The sequence below is a fragment of the Mytilus californianus genome, unplaced genomic scaffold, assembly GCF_021869535.1.
Source record: "Mytilus californianus isolate M0D057914Y unplaced genomic scaffold, xbMytCali1.0.p SCAF_11, whole genome shotgun sequence".
Lineage (NCBI taxonomy): Eukaryota > Metazoa > Mollusca > Bivalvia > Mytilida > Mytilidae > Mytilus > Mytilus californianus.
The window spans coordinates 45086704-45096181 of NW_026262593.1; positions in this window are offsets into that span (position 1 = coordinate 45086704).

The following is a 9478-nucleotide window of genomic DNA, read 5'->3' on the forward strand; positions in this document are numbered from 1 at the left end:
TTACAAGATTACTCGAGTTGTAAATATGTGCTAAATTGGATAGTCTATGAAAAGGTATATACTATGAAATTAAGAGCTCGGGGCAAGCCCCTCGCTCTAAATTTCATAGTATATACCTTTCCATAGACTAACCTAGACTTGATGTGAAATTCTTCCTATTTTGATTAAACTTGACACTTCGATTATAAATAAGGTTTGACAGCTTAAACTCTTAGACGAGCTCTTAGAAGTATTTCCTTTAGCAAATTTATCTGATTCTTTTCTATTGTTCACCCAGAATTCTATCTAACCAATTAATCGGATTTCCCCTAATAGTCGTGCTTTAAAATAGTAAACTCAAATTATGTAAAAATGTAAATTAGATAAGAGAGATCTAATCAATAGAAACTGTTCTCATAAAATGATTTATTCTAAAAGGCATTTTGATTGATGAATAAAACGAGTCCAATTAGCACGTGTTCGTAGGGTTTAAAATATGAAACCCCAAGGGACCAAACATGACTCCTATGGTTGGACTCGAAATAAACTTAGCACATACTTACGACTTCTCGTCCAATCAAATTGCTTATATTTGCCTTCTAATTTTCATAGTACATACTTTTCCTGTGTACTAAGTAACTACGCATGAATGACCACAAGGGTAAGATTTCGTTGTATCGTAATCAAGATATTTAAAACAAAAATTGCCACTGGCTATTTTGAAATAAAATGCTGTGTTCCAAATTAAACTAAATAGTTTGTAATTAGTTTTCACGTTGATTTTTAAATATCCTGCTATTAAAATCTTTAGATATAAAAATTGTTTTTGACAATTGCAAATTTTATCATTTAAATAAAGGGTAATACATATGGTTCTTTATTCCTTGATTAGATTACAACGATATCTTAAAATTATGATAATGTATCATCCATGCAATTACTTTGTACACAGAAAAGTGTGTACCATGAAACCTTGTGCAGGAAAATTAAAGCAACTTGGTGATAAACCTTCTTAAGGAAGGTGATCTATTTCGTCATGAATTGATTGATTTATTGATTGTTGGTTGCTTAATGTCCAGTGGCAAATATTTCATGCATGTTCAGGACGATGTCATGAATTAAAAAACTGTGATTATGTCTGAAGATAATGTACCACCTATATATATATATAAATATTCTGATAAATCTTTTAGTTTTTACTTTGAAATAATAATAAAAAAAAAAAAAAACACAAAACACAAAACCTATAATCTCTGATCTATTGGTAGTTGCTTTTTAATGCCTATCTGCTAGAGTATATCTATGGGGACAAACTATCTCTATGTTTCAAATTTATTATAGCTTTAGTTTTACTGTTAAATTAAAAAAATGTTATCAAAACATGTAATTTAAAAGCTTCCACTGCAATTTAATTACTGCCTGCTTTTGGTCAATTTATTTTGTCATCTTGCCATGTAAGAAGAACATGTATAGTAAAAATCCTATTTTGATTAAACTTGACACTTCGATTATAAATAAGGTTTGACAGCTTAAACTCTTAGACGAGCTCTTAGAAGTATTTCCTTTAGCAAATTTATCTGATTCTTTTCTATTGTTCACCCAGAATTCTATCTAACCAATTAATCGGATTTCCCCTAATAGTCGTGATTTAAAATAGTAAACTCAAATTATGTAAAAATGTAAATTAGATAAGAGAGATCTAATCAATAGAAACTGTTCTCATAAAATGATTTATTCTAAAAGGCATTTTGATTGATGAATAAAACGAGTCCAATTAGCACGTGTTCGTAGGGTTTAAAATATGAAACCCCAAGGGACCAAACATGACTCCTATGGTTGGACTCGAAATAAACTTAGCACATACTTACGACTTCTCGTCCAATCAAATTGCTTATATTTGCCTTCTAATTTTCATAGTACATACTTTTCCTGTGTACTGAGTAACTACGCATGAATGACCACAAGGGTAAGATTTCGTTGTATCGTAATCAAGATATTTGCCAAAACATTGAATCATAGTATATACCTTTCCATAGACTAACCTAGACATATATAGACATCATTTGACTAATCGAATACTATTACTAGTTAAATATGTCGAGATTAGGTAAATCGTTATGACAGAGAGCAATGAGTCATGCTCACCTTCACTTTTGACTGGAGATATCTTTACCATTATACACTTACTTGAACATCAAACCGCCAACTGGGACCTCTCAGCAAGGAATTGAGATTGCAAGCTAGTAATAAGATGGAAAAAGTCCAGACAACATGAAGAGCTGACCGAGTAACCTACATTACAAAAGACACGGAAAAGGTCATCAAAAGCTAACAGACAGGAATAAACGCCGTCTAGAAGCTTTTATAGCTAAGAAGTCCACTCCATCGACAACTGAGAACGGAGAACCCGCTCAAGAAAAATGTCTAGAAAATGACCCCGATGTAGATACAACAAACAATACCGAAGAGAACGGAGAATATACCGCTCAACCTACAGAGGAAATGACTTCACAGGAACAACCGTTAGTCACAGTACTCAAGGACGACAGAAAACTATCCTGTACACCACACAAGGATCCCGCCTGCACAAAAAGGTGCCGAGGGTCAACTTTCAGCAATTTAGGGAGCTACAATTTGATTTTTATGGGGGGGGGGGGGGGGGGGGGGCTAGGATGAAATTTAAAAAAAAGGCAGGACAGGAGTTTTGAGTAAAAACCAAAGGCAGGATGAGTAACTTGGCAAAAAAAAAAGCAGGATGACAATTTATTTAAAAAAGTCAGGATAAACTATTAAAAAAAATGCAGGACCGAATGGAGAAAATAAATAAAAAGGCAGGACAGAGATTACAACTAAAAAAAATCAGGACATTATTTTTCATCCTAGCCCCCCCCCCTAATCAAATGGTAGCTCCCTTATGCAGGAATGGAAACATCTGAACGAACTACACGATACAGGATAGGAAAGATAACTCTCGATCTACCACAAAAGACCTTCCTGTTCGAGGTTGAAAAGGAAAACAGTTTTATCCTTGTTTATTCAGATATAAGCTGGATCCTTACAATTAAACTGACCGAGAAAGAAAAAGAACCAACTTTCTACAACGCCATCAAAAGAAGTCTTGACCACTGGCTAGACGTACGAGACAAGAGGAATTTCTTGTATTCAGAAGAACGTAAGCTGAACATCGAAGAAGTGGCTAAAAAGAACAATTTCAAACTGAGAAAATTAAATAAAATAAAGGCTATATGAGCCCAAACCTGTTAACTTCCCTATATTGTTATATCTTTGTGTTAACAGGGCGAGATAAGCCCATCCCTTTTCTTGCCCTAAAAAAAAAATAAAAATAAAAATAAACATATATAGACATCTTTGTTTTATTCACCAGGTTCGTAAACTTATGATTTTTGTTTAATGGAAAATATAACGTAACCTTATTTATCTTTTAACGTAATAATTTTATAACAGAAAACTTTCTTTATTAAAGTTACCATAAATATCAGTTAAACTATTTCAATTAATTAATAAAGTAATTTGATTATTGTTAATTTTAGTTCATTTTAAGAATCAAACTCTTTTATTTCATATTAATGTATTTTATAGGATCACACTTATGGTTGGACTCTAAAAAATATATATCGAAATCTTTGTTTTATTCACAAGGAGGCCTCGAAAGAATGTGAACGACAGTCCCCTAAATTGTCGTAGTTAAAATAGTTAACAGTGACATGTAAACCACAGATCAACAACATAACTTTCAGCGGGAGAGGGGAGGCAACTGCCTTAGTCTGCCCTTCCCTTCTATCCCGCATAACAACAGTTCAAAAAATGTGCCGGCTTGCAGTGGATAATTTATTACACACTGAGTAACGTTTCTTTAATGCCTTTATAATGAAACCGGCTACATGTATATAATACACAATGCAGTAATTCTTCTTGAAATGTGTGGTCAGTTCTCAAACTATGTAATTAGCGAAATAGCAGCTCACAGTTACTTGTTGTGGTAAGATTAGTTGAGCTTGCCACAAAAATGATTTTGCACCTAGTTCCTGAAATTGATAGTTTCGGAAGAAGAAAATCTGATTAATCATCATTTACAAGAATGAGATATTTTTTCAATGTTTTGGCAATTGACTGAAATTAAAAATTTACAGAAGTTAACATATAAACACATTGTTCTTATACACATTTAATTACGCTTTTTCATTAAAAGTAAACACTTTATAATTAGTAGTAATACATTGTACGCTTTAGCATCAAAAGTTACGTGAGTATAATAATTGAAACCTCATTTTTTATTTGACAACTGATGTTTTTGTATGGGGAAATATGGTTGGAACCCCCTTTTTATATGACTTGCATGTATTGGAACCCCTTTTAAAAATGGCTGGATTCGCGCCTGATCACGGAGTTAAATATTTATACATAGAGTCAACATGGAACATGAGATATAGTTCTCAAAACAGAATGGTATTACAAAAATCAGAACACAAACACACAGCAAAGCAACATTTACAAGCAGAGACATACATACACATATATGTCTCTGATACAAACAATCATGTGACAACTGTTGATGCACTTGACCAATATATATATATATATATATATACACGCTTTATTGTCCGTCCGTCCGGTCTTGTTAGCGCTCTCACGTGTACAATTCTTGCCAGATTTTTATGAAACGTATATCATAGGTTTATATCAGCAATTTCTTGGACGTGTTCGAAAATCAGTGCCAATCAATTATTTTTAAAAGAGTTATGCCCCTTGGAAACATTAATTTTATGGAAAATTGCATCGTTAGCGCTCTCATGTGTCCAATTCTTGCCAGAATTTTATGAAACTTATATCATAGGTTTATACAAGGATTTGTATACTATACAAATCCTTGGTTTATATTAGCGATGTCTTGGACGAGTTCGAAAATCAGTGCCGATCAATAGTTTTTAAAAGAGCCCCTTGGAAACATTAATTTTATTGAAAATTGCATCGTTAGCTCTTTCATTTGTACAATTTTCGCCAGATTTGTATGAAACTTACATCATAGGTTTATATTAGCAATGTCTTGGACAAATTTGAAAATCAGTCCCGATCAATAATTTTTGAAAAGAGGTATGCCCCTTGGAAATATTAATTATATGGAAAATTGCCTTATGAGCGCTCTAATGCGTATAATTCTTGCCAGATTTTTATGAAATTTATGTTATAGGTTTATATCATTAATGTACTTGAAGAGTTCAAAAATCAGTGCTGATCAATTATTTTTAAAAGAGTTATGACCCTTGAAAATATTGATTATATGGAAAATTGCAATGTCATCTTTCTCATGTGTTCAATTATTGGCAAAATTTTATGAAACATGATATATCATAGGTTTATATCAGCAATGTCTTTGACACTTTCCAAAATAAGTTCTGATCAAATATGTTTAACGAGTTATGCTCCTTAAAAATATAAATTATAATGGAAATCACATTGCATTTACTCTGAAGCCTTCATTTCTCTAAAGATATAAATAAAAAGTTTTAAAGAACAAAGAAAGTGCTTTTTAATACGGAATTAGTCTAGTCAATTTAGTGAACAACCTGCAACTAATTGCAACACAAAGTTTTTCTCTGAAAAACAAGTCTGTTACTTTCTATGAACAACGTACTAAAACTATACAAAAATATATTTTGAGGAAAGTGGTGTAATTTATAAAAATGTTTTGTAGTAAAAGTAAGGTTATATGAGTTGCTTCCCCTTATTTGCCAAAGTTGAAAAAAATAAAATTATACAAAAAATGTTCTGTATTTTTTAAAACAGTTGGAATAATAATATACAATATATAATTATTTCAATTTAAAAGATTATATCACAAATGAATCACTTTCCTGTCTCAAAATTTGTATATTTGAATAAAGATATAGACCGAGATTGTGTTCTGCTATTTTACAATCCAAGAATCTAGTTCTCCTAAATAGTGTTGGTAAGTAACCTATAAATGGAAAACTGTACTGAAGTCAGTAGAGTAACCAACTTCGTCACATTCTTACTTGGTATTTGAAAGAATTCTGCCCCTGTGTTAAAGGCACAGACAGTTTATTTTTTGTTGGGGGAGGGGTTCCAGAAACACGTGTTTTGTTCTTTATAAAAAAATGTTATTGCAAGATTCTCCACAACTTTATAAAGAAAACAGTTTATTCCTGCTATTCCTACATTTGATAATCCGGTATGTAAAATGTAAGAAATCCATGTAGGAATAGGAGGAATGCTTGACTTTTTTTTTTATACAAACATGGGATTAAGGCGGATTAGGTTGTAAAAACATGAAGCTAATTAACATCAGGTAAATGAAATATCCTTTTAGTCTTCGATTCATGTGCAATTTTAGTGTACTAACTGTATAAAATGTTGCAAATCATCAAAAGAAATATATATTCTTGTCTTTTTTTGTACTGTTAAGTTATGTTTGTTTCTTCTCATATCACCGAGGGACAATAAACTTTAAAAGTCGGCATAGTTGCATTTATTTATTTCATCATGTTCATGAAAAATAGTAAATAGCACAATAATGTAAACACTATTTATGGTCCCAAAAACCTTTAAGCACTATAATAGGCATTGTTACAAATATATCAGCAAAACGAAATCAAAGTTATAAGACATTAGTCAACATATAGTGCGGTGACAGAAGTGTAAAAAGTCGTCTAAATTTTGAGTTTAATCTCCCCAAATAACACGCGGCTAAAAATGGTCTTAATATCAAGACAAATATGTCCACTATATTTTCCACACTGTCGTAAGAATTTTGCATGGTCATATTTTTCGAAAAAGTCGTAGTAATGACTAGAGTATATTGGAAGGTTTGCAACCCTCTTTTTACAAAAGTAAAAATGAAAACTTGAATCACATGATATTTGCGTACATTTAATGAGTAAACTTTTTCTCTATAGCTATTATCATATGTTAAAATGTTTTATTCTGTATTTTATCATCATCTAATCTATAAAACTTGCAAAGTTTTGACTGTTTAATAGTTAAGTAATTTTTATTGCAAATTCAAACACAAACTTTAGTTTCTTCTTCATAATAGTTGTCATTACTACCTTATATTGTTTTAAGCATATAGTACTTCATAAAACTTGTTACTGTTTGGTACAGAGTGTCTGGCCGTTCTTGTAAGGCAAAGGTAGTTTGAATGGCAATGTTAGCGGAGATATATGTGATGGTGTACGAAGTAGGTCGGGGCCATCGATGTCAAACCCCTCTGTAAAATCTATCCTACAACTCTTACTTCTGGGTTTGAATGAAGAATAGAAGTATCGGCGTTTGCATGCCTTCTGGGAGTTGTATGGATTGGTTAAAAAAAAGCTAGGGCTTGGTCTTTTTCACTTTGATCAACTTTATACTTTTGTAGCATTTATTCTAGCATCAACGCCATTTAATTAGAACATAGTCAAAATAAATAAAGTTCACCGTACAATAGAATATCCCCATAAAGATATCTATTAAACTTTTAAATAAAAGTTGTATTTACGGTTTATTACGGAAGCGTATTAGCGCCACACAACTTTTTTTTTTATTTTTCTTCCTACGTTTGCGTTATAACGCAAACCTTTGCGAAATAACGCAAACCTTTTGCGTTATAACGCAAACATTTGCGAAAACGCAAACCTTTGCGATATAACGCAAACCTTTTCTGATATAACGCAAACCTTTGCATTATAACACAAACCTTTTGCGTTATAACGCAAACCTTTGCGATATAACGCAAACCTTTGCGATATATTTGCGTTATAACGCAAACCTTTTGCGTTATAACGCAAACATTTGCGATATAACGCAAACCTTTGCGAAATAACGCAAACCTTTTGCGTTATAACGCAAACCTTTGCGAAATAACGCAAACCTTTGCGTTATAACGCAAACCTTTGCGATATAACACAAACATTTATTTTATCTTATTTCTTATTTAAGATTCAAAGGAAGCAGCAGTTATTAATGGAGGAGGCTGCATATATTAAAATTTATCTTCTTTGTACTCATTGCAAAGTAAAATGCTTTACTATTTAACTAATAGTGAGCAGGGTAATAGATATAAGAAGATGTGGTATGAGTGCCGATGAGAAATCTCTCCATCTAAGTCATAATTGGTAAAAGTAAACCATTATTGGTCAAAGTACGGTCTTCAACACGGAGCATTGGCTCACACCGAACATCAAGCTATGTAAAAGTGTTAAAAATCTAACACTTTTTATTAGTAAACTTAAGAACATTTTGTAAAATGATTGTTTAAAAATGTATTTTTCATGTTTTTTCCTTTGTTATACCCACCATTTTTTTTTTGTATTGTTTGTATATATGTAAATATTGTATTCCTCAAGGTTTGCGTTATTTTGCAAAGGTTTGCGTTATATCGCAAATGTTTGCGTTATATAACACATTTGCGTTATTTCGCAAAGGTTTGCGTTATATCGCAAAGATGGGAAGAAAATTATAAAAAAAAGTTGTCTGGCGCTAATACGCTTCCGTAGTTTATTATTTTTAAAACATTTTTTTTTAATTTTTAACAGAAATACATTTTTTGGGGGAATGTTCTATTCTATATTCTCTACAATGCATCTTCTTTTTTTATTATTCATTTTTATCATTGTAATAATCCTTTCCACATTACCTGTACTTACCTGTATTTCAATCAAATTCAAATTGCTAAAACAACAAAACACCTTATACCAACATCTATTGTTCTTTGTTTGTAGGAAAAGAAGGAATATGAATTTATAAAATGTAGGAATAGCAGGAAGATACCAAGAAAACAATATATTTTTTTCATTTCCCTTCTTGAACAAACATGTTAAGATTTAGAATCCAACAATGTTTCATAAAAAAATAAAAATGATGAGTGTAAACTGTTAAATGATTTTATGTTAAATATTTTTTCACAAATGAAAATTTCAGGCTCCTTGAAGCAAATAGCTACTCATGTTATTTGCGACGATCTCAGTACTCACACACCATATAAATAAAGCTTGGACTGTAACACTGAATCCACTTTTCACTTTGGTTACTAATAGGATGTGTACTTATTTATATTTTAGTCGGTGCCAACAGTATTTATTCATCAACTGTAATTACTAAGCTTTGAACTAGCTATGAGAACTCAGTGTCTTTTTGTTAATTGGTTATATACTCCGTGTTGATCTTTTTGAGTTGAGTCCTTTCCAACTGGGTTTTATAATTTGTTCTTACGTCGTTTGCTATTTAAATATAATTGAGAATGGAAATGGGGAATACTGTATGTCAAAGAGACAACAACCCGACCAGATCAAGAGAAGATAACAGCCGAAGGCCACCAATGGGTCTTCAACGTAACGAGAAAATCCCGCACCAGGAGGTGGTCCTCAGCCGGCCCCTAAATAAAAACCGTTCTTGATTATTGGAGGGTTGAGTGCTCGCAAACAGGGTTAACCCTGCACACTATGAATATGATTATCACAAGTCAGCGGCCCTTTATTAC